Source organism: Hyla sarda, chromosome 6 (genome assembly GCF_029499605.1).
Source record: "Hyla sarda isolate aHylSar1 chromosome 6, aHylSar1.hap1, whole genome shotgun sequence".
Classification (NCBI taxonomy): domain Eukaryota; kingdom Metazoa; phylum Chordata; class Amphibia; order Anura; family Hylidae; genus Hyla; species Hyla sarda.
The window spans coordinates 70388021-70400041 of NC_079194.1; the positions used below are offsets into that span (position 1 = coordinate 70388021).

Sequence of the window (12021 nt, forward strand, 5' to 3'; positions counted from 1 at the left end):
AGCAAAGTACCTGGTGCCTGGTACACTGATTTTAAAGGGGTACTCCAGTGGAAAACTTTTTTTATTTTTTATTTTTTTTATCAACTGGTGCCAGAAATGTAAACAGATTTGTAAATGACTTCTATAAAAAAAAAATCTCAATCCTTCCAGTACTTATCAACTGCTGTATACTACAGAGGAAGTTGAGTTATTCTTTTCTGTCTGACCACAGTGCCCTCTGCTGACACCTCTCTCCGTGTCAGGAACTGTCCAGAGCAGTAGAGGTTTGCTATGGGGTTTACTCCTACTCTAGACAGTTCCTGACATGGACAGAGGTGTCAGCAGAGAGCACTGTGGTCAGACAGAAAATACATTTTAAAAGAAAATAACTTCCTGTGGAGCATACATCAGCTGATAAGTACTGGAAGGATTAAGATTTTTAAATAGAAATAATTTACAAATCTGTTTAACTTTCTGGCACCAGTTGATTTAAAAAAAATAATAATAATGTTTTCCACTGGAGAACCCCTTTAAAGGGAACTTATTTTATCTGTACAAATCTGCAGCTAAAATTTACAGCAATTACAGTTTTCTTTAAGACTATGTCAATGCAAAGTTTTTATTTGCCTGTTTTTAGGCTGTAAATACCTGTAAAATGTTCCTTTTTAATGCTCAAAAAAGGAAAAAAAATATTGTGCAGCCATTTGTTCATACATAAATTGATGACCATCCTTTGTTTGGTTGTTTAGGCTTACCTTAACAGAAAATAAAATAAAATCAGTTTTTCATGCAAATAAGGCTGAGAAAAAGTTGAAAGTATGGGCAAAAAACAATGTTTGAACATGACCTGAAAGTAAAAGGAGACCAGTGTAGATACATTGCTTTGTGAAGCTAAAATACAGATATAGCCACCCCCAACTTGATAGATGGAACGCTACTTTTCTCATTTGTATTGATGTAACCATGGAAAGCATATTCAGGATCAGGGAGTCCTGTCAAAGACCAGAATCTCTGCTCCTGTATACTGTGCAGAGGGACATACAGGACTATTTGCCTTTCTGATCACTTTATATTGGTTGGGCCAGGTGCAGTGTGTCCAGATCCAATGAATATAGTGAGTGAGGTCATCTGCATTCTGCCATACACATTTGCTGCGCCAGGCACAGTGCTGGTTTGAGGGCCACAGCATGGTGGTAAACTGCGGTGCCAAGATATAGCTCTGCTGCACTCTTGTCCGCGACTGTGTGGTGGCCAAGTATGGGAGTTGTGCCCCCGTACCCTTGCGGCCCTGTCAGGCAGCCTCCTTAAAGTGTCACCTGGGCCCCCTTACACCTGTCCCCTTATGTATATATTGTTTGCCATGTGTTATACTGTATAATGCATATAGAAAGTGTTATTACTTTAGCCTCTTAAGGACCCAGCCATTTTACACCTTAGGACCCGGACATTTTTTGAACATCTGACCACTGTCACTTTAAACATTAATAACTCTGGAATGCTTTTAGTTATCAATCTGATTCCGAGATTGTTTTTTCGTGACATATTCTACTTTAACATAGTGGTAAAAAAAAATTGTAACTTGCATCCTTTCTTGGTGAAAAATGTGAAAATTTTATGAAAAATTTGAAAATTTAGCATTTTTCTAACTTTGAAGCTCTCTGTTTGTAAGGAAAATGGATATTCAAAATATTTTAATTTTTTTTTCACATATACAATATGTCTACTTTATGTTTGCATCATAAAATTGACAAGTTTTTACTTTTGGAAGACACCAGAGGGCTTCAAAGTTCAGCAGCAATTTTCCAATTTTTCACAAAATTTCCAAACTCACTATTTTTCAGGGACCAGTTCAGGTTTGAAGTGGATTTGAAGGGTCTAAATCTTAGAAATACCCAACAAATGACCCCATGATTAAAACTGCACCCCCAAAAGTATACAAAATGATATTCGGTCAGCATTTTAACCCTTTAGGTGTTTCACAGGAATAGCAGGAAAGTGAAGGAGAAAATTCACAATCTTCATTTTTTACACTCGCATGTTCTTGTAGACCCAATTTTTGAATTTTTACGAGGGGTAAAAGGAGAAAATGTATACTTATATTTGTAGCCCAATTTCTCTCGAGTAAGCACATACCTCATATGTCTATGTAAAGTGTTCGGTGGGTGCAGTAGAGGGCTCAGAACCGAAGGAGTGACAAGGGGATTTTGGAGAGTGCGTTTTTCTGAAATGGTTTTTGGGGGGCATGTTGCATTTAGGAAGCCCCCATGGTGCAAGAACAGCAAAAAAAAAAACACATGCCATACCATTTTGGAAACAAGACCCCTTGAGGAACGTAACAAGGAATTAAGTGAGCCTTAATACCCCACATGTGTTTCACGACTTTTGCATATGTAAAAAAATAAAATAAAATTTCACTAAAATGTGTGATTCCCCCCAAATTTCACATTTTTGCAAGGTTTAATAGCAGAAAATACCCCCCAAATTTTGTAACCCCATCTCTTCTGAGTATGGAGGTACCCCATAAGTTGACCTGAAGTGCACTACGAGCAAACTACAATGCTCAGAAGAGAAGGAGTCATATTTGGCTCTTTGAGAGCAAATTTTGCTCGGGGGCATGTCCCATATAGGAAGCCCCTATGGTGCCAGGACAGCAAAAAATACCCACATGGCATACCATTTTAGAAACTAGACCCCTTGAGGAACGTAACAAGGAATAAAGTGAGCCTTAATACCCCACACGGGTTTCACGACTTTTGCATACGTAAAAAAAAAAAAAAAAAAATTCATTAAAATGGGTGTTTCCCCCCAAATTTCACATTTTTGCAAGAGTTAATAGCAAAAAATACCCCCCAAAATTTGAAACCCCATCTCTTCTGAGTATGGAGGTACCCCATAAGTTGACCTGAAGTGCACTACGAGCGAACTACAATGCTCAGAAGAGAAGGAGTTATATGTGGCTTTTTGAGAGTAAATTTTGCTCGGGGGGCACTACGCATTTAGGAAGCCCCTATGGTGCCAAGACAGCAAAATAACCCTCACATGGCATATCATTTTGGAAACTAGACCCCTTGAGGAATGTAACAAGGGGTACAGTGAGCATTTACCCCCACTGGTGTCTGTCAGATCTTTGGAACAGTGGGCTGTACAACATTTTTAATTTGCACAGCCCACTGTTCCAAAGATCTGTCAGACACCTGTGGGGTGTAAATTCTCACTGCACCCCTCATTACATTCCGTAAGGGGTGTAGTTTCCGAAATGGGGTCACATGTGGGGTTTAGTTTTTTTTGCGTTTGTCAAAACCGCTGTAACAATCAGCCACCCCTGTGCAAATCACCTCAAATGTACATGGTGCACTCTCCCTTCTGGGCCTTGTTGTGCGCCCCCAGAGCACTTTGCGCCCACATATGGGGTATCTCCGTAGTCGGGAGAAATTGCATTACAAATTTTGGGGGCTTTTTTCCCTTTTACCTCTTGTCAAAATGAAAAGTATAGGGCAACACCAGCATGTTAGTGTAAAAAATTAATTTTTTTACACTAACATGCTGGTGTAGACCCCAACTTCACATTTTCATAAGGGGTGAAAGGAGAAAAAGCCCCCCAAAATTTGTTAGGCAATTTCTCCCGAGTACGGCAGTACCCCATATGTGGCCCTAAACTGTTGCCTTGAAATACGACAGGGCTCCAAAGTGAGAACGCCATGCGCATTTGAGGCCTAAATTAGGGATTTGCATAGGGGTGGACATAGGGGTATTCTATGCCAGTGATTCCCAAACAGGGTGCCTCCAGCTGTTTCAAAACTCCCAGCATGCTTGGACAGTCAACGGCTGTCCAGCAATACTGGGAGTTGTTGTTTTGCAACAGCTGGAGGCTCCATTTTGGAAACAGTGGCGTACCAGACGTTTTTCATTTTTATTGGGGAGGGGGGCTGTGTAGGGGTATGTGTATATGTAGTGTTTTTTACTTTTTATTTCATTTTGTGTTAGTGTAGTGTAGTGTTTTTAGGGTACAGTCACACGGGCGGGGGGTTACAGCGAGTTTGAGCTGCCGCGCAAAATTTGCTGCATCGCAAACTTGCAGCCTGATACTCACTGTAAGCCCCTGCCCATGTGAAAGTACCCTGTACATTCACAGGGGGGGACCTCCAGCTGTTGCAAAACTACAACTCCCAGCATGCACAGTCTATCAGTGCATGCTGGTAGTTATAGTTTTGCAACAGCTGGAGGAACACGGGTTGGGAAACACTGAGTTAGGAAAAAGACAATGTTTCCCAACCAGTGTGCCACCAGTTGTTGCAAAATCACAACTCTCAGCATTCTCAAACATGCTGGGAGTAGTAGTTCGGCAACATCTTTAGAGCCAGATGTTGCCGAACTACAACTCCCAGCATGCTTGGAGTTGTAGTTTTGCAACATCTGGAGGACTACAGTTTGCAGACCACTAATACAGTGGTTCTCAATCTGTGCCCTTCCAGATGTTGCAAAACTACAACTCCCAGTATGCCCTTACTGTCCAGGCATGCTGGGAGTTGTAGTTCTGCAACATCTGAAGGGCCAGATGTTACAGAACTACAACTCCCAGCATGCCTGGACAGTAAGGGCATGCTGAGGATGTGTAGTTTTGCAACATCTGGAAGGGCACAGTGGTCTCCAAACTGTGGACCTCCAGATGTTGCAAAACTGCAACTCCCAGCATGCCCAGACGCCAAGGGCTGTCTGGGCATGCTGGGAGTTGTAGTTTACAGGGTCCCAATACAGCAATGCATGTCGCTTTAGGGCCCGACCGCGGCTGAAGATCTACTCACCTGTCGCCGCCGCCGCCGTCTTCATCGCCGGGATCCGGGTCTTCAGGGACGAGGTAAGTACCGGGGCCGGTCCTCAGCACTCCCCCGTCCCCCGCAGCATCCTCCGGTCTTCCTCCCGTCCTCTCCGGACTTTCAGGGGCCGGGCAGGACGGGAGGAAGTAACCACCCCCCTCCTGCGATTGGTCGGTTAACTAACCGACAGATCGCAGGGTATAGGAGGAGGTGGCCGGCTTGCCACCTCGCTCCTATACTTCAGCATGGTCCTGGCTGTCTGTGACAGCCGGGATCATGCGAAATTACCGGGCGGTCGGGTCCCAGAGACCCGATCAGCCCGGTATCGCCGCAGATCGCAAGGGCGATTTCCCTTGCGATTTGCGGCGATCGCCGACATGGGGGGCCTACATGGCCCCCCTCGGTGTTTGCCCTGGATACCTGCTGAAGGATTTCAGCAGGCATCCGGTTCCGATCTCTGCCCGGCGCGCGGCAGAGACCGGAAAACGCCAGGGCGTACTAGTACGCACTGGGTCCTTAAGGCCCAGGGTGTGAGGGCATATCCATACGCCCTGGGTCCTTAAGAGGTTAAGAGAGGATAACGTAATTACCAGTTGTCATGTGAGTGTAACCCAGGAGGTATCAGTGACCAGGTGACTTAAAGGGGTACTCCACTGCCCCAGTGTTCGTAATGTCATGGCCATGCCCCTCGTGATGTCATGCCCCCTCAATGCAAGCCTATGGGAGGGGGCGTGGCGACAGCCATGCCCCCTCCCAAAGACTTACATTAAGGGCGTATGGCATGACAACACGAGTGGGCGTGGCTATGACGTCACGACCCCCACAGACCGCACCCAACGTTCGGAACAAAATGTTCCGAGCACTGGGGCAGTGGAGTACCCCTTTAACCCCTTAAGGACCCAGCCCAAATATACCTTAAGGACTCGGCCATTTTTTGAAAATCTGACCACTGTCACTTCAAGCATTAATAACTCTGGGATGCTTTTACCTTTCATTCTGATTCCGAGATTGTTTTTTCGTGACATATTCTACTTTATGTTAGTGGTAACATTTTGTCGATACTTGCATCATTTCTTTTGCATTTTTTTTAACTTTGAAGCTCGATGCTTATAAGAAAAATGGATATTCCAAATAAATTATACATTGATTCACATATAAAATATGTCTACTTTATGTTTGCATCATAAAGTTTACATGTTTTTACTTTTGGAAGACATCAGAGGGCTTCAAAGTTCAGCAGCAATTTTCAAATTTTTCACAACATTTTCAAAATCGGAATTTTTAAGGGACCAGTTCAGGTTTGAAGTGGATTTGAAGGGCCTGCATATTAGAAATACCCCACAAATGACCCCATTATAAAAACTGCACCCCTCAAAGTATTCAAAATGACATTCAGTAAGTGTGTTAACCCTTTAGGTGTTTCACAGGAATAGCAGCAAAGTGAAGGAGAAGATTCAAAATCTTCATTTTTTACGCTCGCATGTTCTTGTACACCCAGTTTTTGAATTTTTTCAAGTGGTAATAGGAGAAAAAAAAAACAAAATTTGTAACATAATTTCTCTCGAGTAAGGAAATACCTCATATGTGTATGTCAAGTGTTCAGCGGGCGCAGTAGAGGGCACAGAAGGGAAGGAGTGACAATGGGATTTTGGAGAGTGAATTTTTCTGAAATGGTTTTTGGGGGGCATGTCACATTTAGAAAGCCCCTATGGTGCCAGAACAGCAGAAAACACCACATGGCATACCATTTTGGAAACTGCACCCCTCAAGGCACGTAACAAGGGTCCAGTTAGCTTTAACACCCCACAGGTGTTTGACAACTTTTCGTTAAAATCGGATGTGTAAATGGAAAAGAAAATTTCACACTAAAGTGCAGTTTTTCCCCCAAATTTACCATTTTTACAAAGGGTAATGGGAGAAAATGCCTCCCCAAATTTGTAACCCCATCTCTTCTGAGTATGGAAATACCCCATGTTAGGACGGAAAATGCTTTGCGGGCGAACTACAATGCTCAGAAGAGAATGAGTCACATTTGGCTTTTTGAAAGCAACTTTTGCTGAAATGTTTTTTTGGGGGCATGTCGTATTTAGGAAGCCCCTGTGGTGCCAGAACAGCAAAAAATACCCACATGGCATACTATTTTGGAAACTAAACCCCTCAAGGAACGTAACAAGGGGTCCGCTGAGCCTTAACACCCCACAGGTGTTTGATGACTTTTCGTTAAAGTTGGATGTGTAAATGAAAAAAAAATTTTTTTTTACTAAAATGCAGTTTTCCCCTAAATTTTACATTTTTACAAGGGGTAATAGGAGAAAATGACCCCCAAAATTTGTAACCCCATTTCTTCTGAGTATGGAAATACCCCATGTTAGGACGTAAAATGCTCTGCTGGCAAACTACAATGCTCAGAAGAGGAGGAGCGCCATTGAGCTTTTGGAAAGAGAATTCATTTGGAATCTTAGTCAGGGGCCATGTGAGTTTACAAAGCCCCCCGTGGTGCCAGAACAGTGGACTCCCCCACATGTGACCCAATTTTGGAAATTACACCCCTCACAGAATTTAATAAGGGGTGCAGTGAGTATTTACACCCCACAGATCTTTGGAACAGTGGGCTGTGCAAATGAAAAATTGAATTTTTCATTTTTATGGACCACTGTTCCAAAAATCTGTCAGACACCTGTGGGGTGTAAATTCTCAATGTACCCCTTATTACATTACATGAGGGGTGTAGTTTCCAAAATGGGGTCACATGTGTCGGGGGTCCATTGTTCTGGCACTATGGGGGCTTTGTAAACACATGTGGCCTTCAATTCCGGACAAATTTTCTCTACAAAATCCCAATGGCGCTCCTTCTCTTCTGAGCATTATAGTTCGCCCGCAGAGCACTTTAAATTCACATATGAGGTATGTTCTTACTCAGAAGAGATGGGGTTACAAATTTGGGGGGGCTTTTTTCCTATTTTCCCTTGTGAAAATGAAAAATTTAGGGTAACACCAGCATTTTAGTGAAAAAATATAATTTTTTTCATTTTCCCATCCAACTTTAATGAAAATTCGTCAAACACCTGTGGGGTGTTCAGGCTCACTATACCCCTTGTCACGTTCCGTGAGGGGCGTAGTTTCCAAAATGGGGTCACATGTGGGTATTTCTTTTTTTTTGCGTTTGTCAGAACCGCTGTAAAATCAGTCACCCCTGTGCAAATCACCAATTTAGGCCTCAAATGTACATGGTGCGGTCTCATTCCTGAGCCTTGTTCTGCGGCGGCAGAGCATTTTACGTCCACATTTGGGGTATTTCCGTACTCAGGAGAAATTGCGTTACAAATTTTGGGGGTCTTTTTTTCCTTTTACCGCTTGTGGAAATAAAAAGTATGGGGCAACACCAGCATGTTAGTGTAATTTTTTTTTTATTTTTTTACACTAACAGGCTGGTGTAGCCCCCAACTTTTCCTTTTCACAAGCAGTAAAAGGAAAAAAAGACCCCCAAAATTTGTAGTGCAATATCTCCTGAGTACGGCTTTACCCCATATGTGGCCCTAAACTGTTTCCTTGAAATACGACAGGGCTCTGAAGTGAGAGAGCGCCATGCGCATTTGAGGACTAAATTAGGGATTGCATAGGGGTGGACATAAGGGTATTCTACACCAGTGATTCCCAAACAGGGTGCCTCCAGCTGTTGCTAAACAGTGGCTGTCCAGAAATGCTGGGAGTTGTTGTTTTGCAACAGCTGGAAGCTCTGTTTTGGGAACCCTGCCGTACAAGACGTTTTTAATTTTTATTGGGGGGGACAGTGTAAGGGGGTGTATATGTAGTGTTTTACCCTTTATTATGTGTTAGTGTAGTGTAGTGTAGTGTTTTTAGGGTACATTCGCACTGGTGTGTTACGGTGAATTTCCCACTAGGAGTTTGCGCTGCGATGAAAAATTTGCCGCAGCCCAAACTTGAAGCAGGAAATTTACTGTAAACCTGTCCGTGTGAATGTACCCTGTACATTCACATGGAGGGGCAAACCTCCAGCTGTTTCAAAACTACAACTCCCAGCATGTACTGACAGACCGTGCATGCTGAGAGTTGTACTTTTGCAACAGCTGGAGGCACACTGGTTGGAAAACCTTCAGTTAGGTTCTGTTATCTAACTCAGTATTTTCCAACCAGTGTGCCTCCAGCTGTTGCAAAACTACAACTCCCAGCATGTACTAATCACCGAAGGGCATGCTGGGAGATGTAGTTATGCAACAGCTGGAGGTACCCAACTACAACTCCCAGCATGCCGAGACAGCTGTTTGCTTTCTGGGCATGCTGGGATTTTCAGTTTTGCAACATCTGGAGAGCTACAGTTTTTAGACCAGTGCACAGTAATCTCCAAACTGTGGACCTCCAGATGTTGCAAAACTACAGCTCCAATGGATCCAGGGATCCATTGTCTACAGTAGTTTCAGTTACATTTCTTTCTTGGTGTGCGGGGTGACCAGGCCCGCAATAGACTTGACCCTTTTTGTGCTGATTCTCCTTTCTCCCTTTGTGAGGACAAACCCTAAATATTTCACCTGTGTTTTACACCATTGCATTTTCTTAAGTGCCACTTTGTGACCACATCCTGATAACCATTGTAACAGTGATAAACCATCCTGAATGCTGGCCTCCACTGACATGCTACATAACAACAAATCATCGACATATTGCAGCAACACAGAACCTTAGGGGGGGTACCATGGTTTTAATGTGGCTTGGAGGACTATGCTGTACACAACAGGTGAATCAGCATATCCCTGGGGCATTCTGCACCAGGTCAGTTGACGTCCGTCAAAGGAAAAAGCAAAAAGTGGTCTGGTCGCCTTATCAACTGGGATAGAAAAGAAAGCATTCTTCAGATCTATCGCACTGAAATAGACAGCGTCTGCAGGAATGGCAGAAAGAAGTGAATTGACATCTGGGACAATAGGAGCAATAGGCACAATGATGTTGTTTATTGCCCTCAAATCCTGTACAAAGCGGGTAGTACCATCTGCCTTTGTCACTGGATTGACGGGCGTGCTGTAGGGTGAAATCACCTCTTCCAGGATTCCTTTTTTTAGGAATTCTTCTATCATTGGCCTAAGTATGCCAGCATGCCCAGACAACAAACTATGCTATGTGGGCATGCTAGGAGTTGTAGTTTTGCAAGATCTGGAGGGATATAGTTTAGAGACCACTGTATAGTGGTCTCAAACTGCAGCCCTTCAGCTGTTGCAAAACTACATATTCCAGCATGCCCAAACAGCTGTCTGGGCATGCTGAGAGTTGTAGTTTTGCAGCATCTGGAGGGCTACGGTTTAGAGACCACAGTCTCAGACTGTAGCCCTCCAGATCAACCGCTTAGACAACCACGATCCCCCTTATATTCCGGGTCACCGGGTCACCATAGACCAGTATGACCCGGAATCGGCGCAAATCGCAAGTGTGAATTCACTTGCGATTTGTGCCGATCGCCGACGGGGTGGGGGGTGGGGGAGGTCTGAAGACCCCCCCCCTGGGCATTTGCGCGGGGTGCCTGCTGATTGATATCAGCAGTCACCCCGGCCCGGTCCCCGCCCGGCGTGCGGCGGGGACCGAAATTCCCACGGGCGTATGGATACGCCCTAGGTCCTTAAGTACCAGGACGTCAAGGCGTATCCATATGCCCTAGGTCCTTAAGTGATTAAGGGTGACCTATGGGACCCCACCAGAGTCTCCTCTATAAAAGCCCTGGGAGAAGTTTCTTCTCTCTCTTTCTGCTGAGTTGCACTGCAGTCAAGTCCTAGAGTGTGTCTGGAGTCCATAGGAGGCCTCAAGTCAGTCCAGTAGCCACAATTCTACAAGTAAGCTACTGTCAGTCACAGTCATCTGTTGTCAAGTCAGCCTGCACTAAAATTTTCCAAATCTACTGCAAGTCCCAGCAAGCCCTTAAGGTCTCTGACGTCACTGGTCACCTCTGTGGGCCTTGCTGAACTGTATAGACTTTACCATCTGTCACTCAGTAAAGCTACTGTTGTCCGTAACTTGGCGTCGGAGTCATTATTGCCCCCCCCCCCCCCCCCCCCCCCCCCGTGCCTAGCCCAGGATCCAGTGGTATAACTTCAGGTGGTATTGGGTGATAAACCACACCCTGGCATCACGAATACAAGGGGTTAATGCCATCAGCCCCTAGGGTAATTCCATCTGCCCTGCATCTCACACCCTCTATCACAACTGCTATATCGGTAGGTGACACTTTTGACAAAAAATGTAGAAGAATAAGGGATCATCATGCACACCAGAGTATTATGGAACAGTACAAGAAGTCGGTTCCTACTGTATCATTAGATGGCTCTGATTCCATAAGTGTATACTGCCACATCTGATTCTGTATTATAAGCCATTTTCCCTTAAAGAAATGTTTTTAGACCAGTTCCATAAGGTAGTGCATAGGGTTGCCACCTTTCTTGCAAAAAATATACTGGCCATGCTAATTTGCATAATTAATTATACATGCGTAACATCACAGGATACACATATGCGGGAATTTTTTTTTCCTATTCTGACCCCTATAATTTTTTCTATTTCTCCTTATAAGGGACTGTATGCAAGCTAATTTTTCGTGCCCCGATCTGTAGTTTTCAACAGTACCACTTTTGTTTTGATGTGACTTTTTGATGTGACTTTTTGACGCTTTTTTTTTAATTAAATTTGGGAGTAGCAGTTTGTTACTAACTACAACTCCCAGGATGCCCTGATACAGCCTGGGGCTCAGCAGCTGCCCCAAATGAAAACTACAACTCCCAGCATGTTGGACTATATAGTAGTATATAGTATAGGTCAGTGTTTACCAACCAGGAGTGCCTCCATCTGTTGCAAAACTACAACTTCCAGCATGCCCGGGAGTTGTAGTTTTGCAACAGCTGGAGGCGCTTTGGTTGGGAAACACTGGTATAGGTTATAGTGCAACATTCCAGGAGTTGGAGGATTGGTTGGATAAATACCCGCCATTGCATTGTCGGTATTTTTAATATAAAAATACCGACAGGGTGGCCAAAATACCGGCTGTGCCGGTCAAATACTGTTCAGGTGGCAACCCTAGGAGTGCATGAAGCACCAAATGGTGGCACACAGTCCATATGCCATAGTATAGTGTGGTGAGCCACCGGTGTTATGGCAGGACCACAGGGTGGTAGCAGTCTAGGTAGCGGGGCCAGATGGTGTTAACCCCTGGGGCAAGATGTTGTTAACCCCA

The 12021-nt window shown here is 44.3% G+C and overlaps 1 protein-coding gene across 5 annotated transcripts in view; it reads left to right on the top strand.

The window, feature by feature from the left end:
- Positions 1–12021, top strand: part of NCF4 (neutrophil cytosolic factor 4) — a 325878-nt gene that overhangs the window by 257936 nt on the left and 55921 nt on the right. The gene's annotated exons all lie outside the window — the stretch shown is intronic.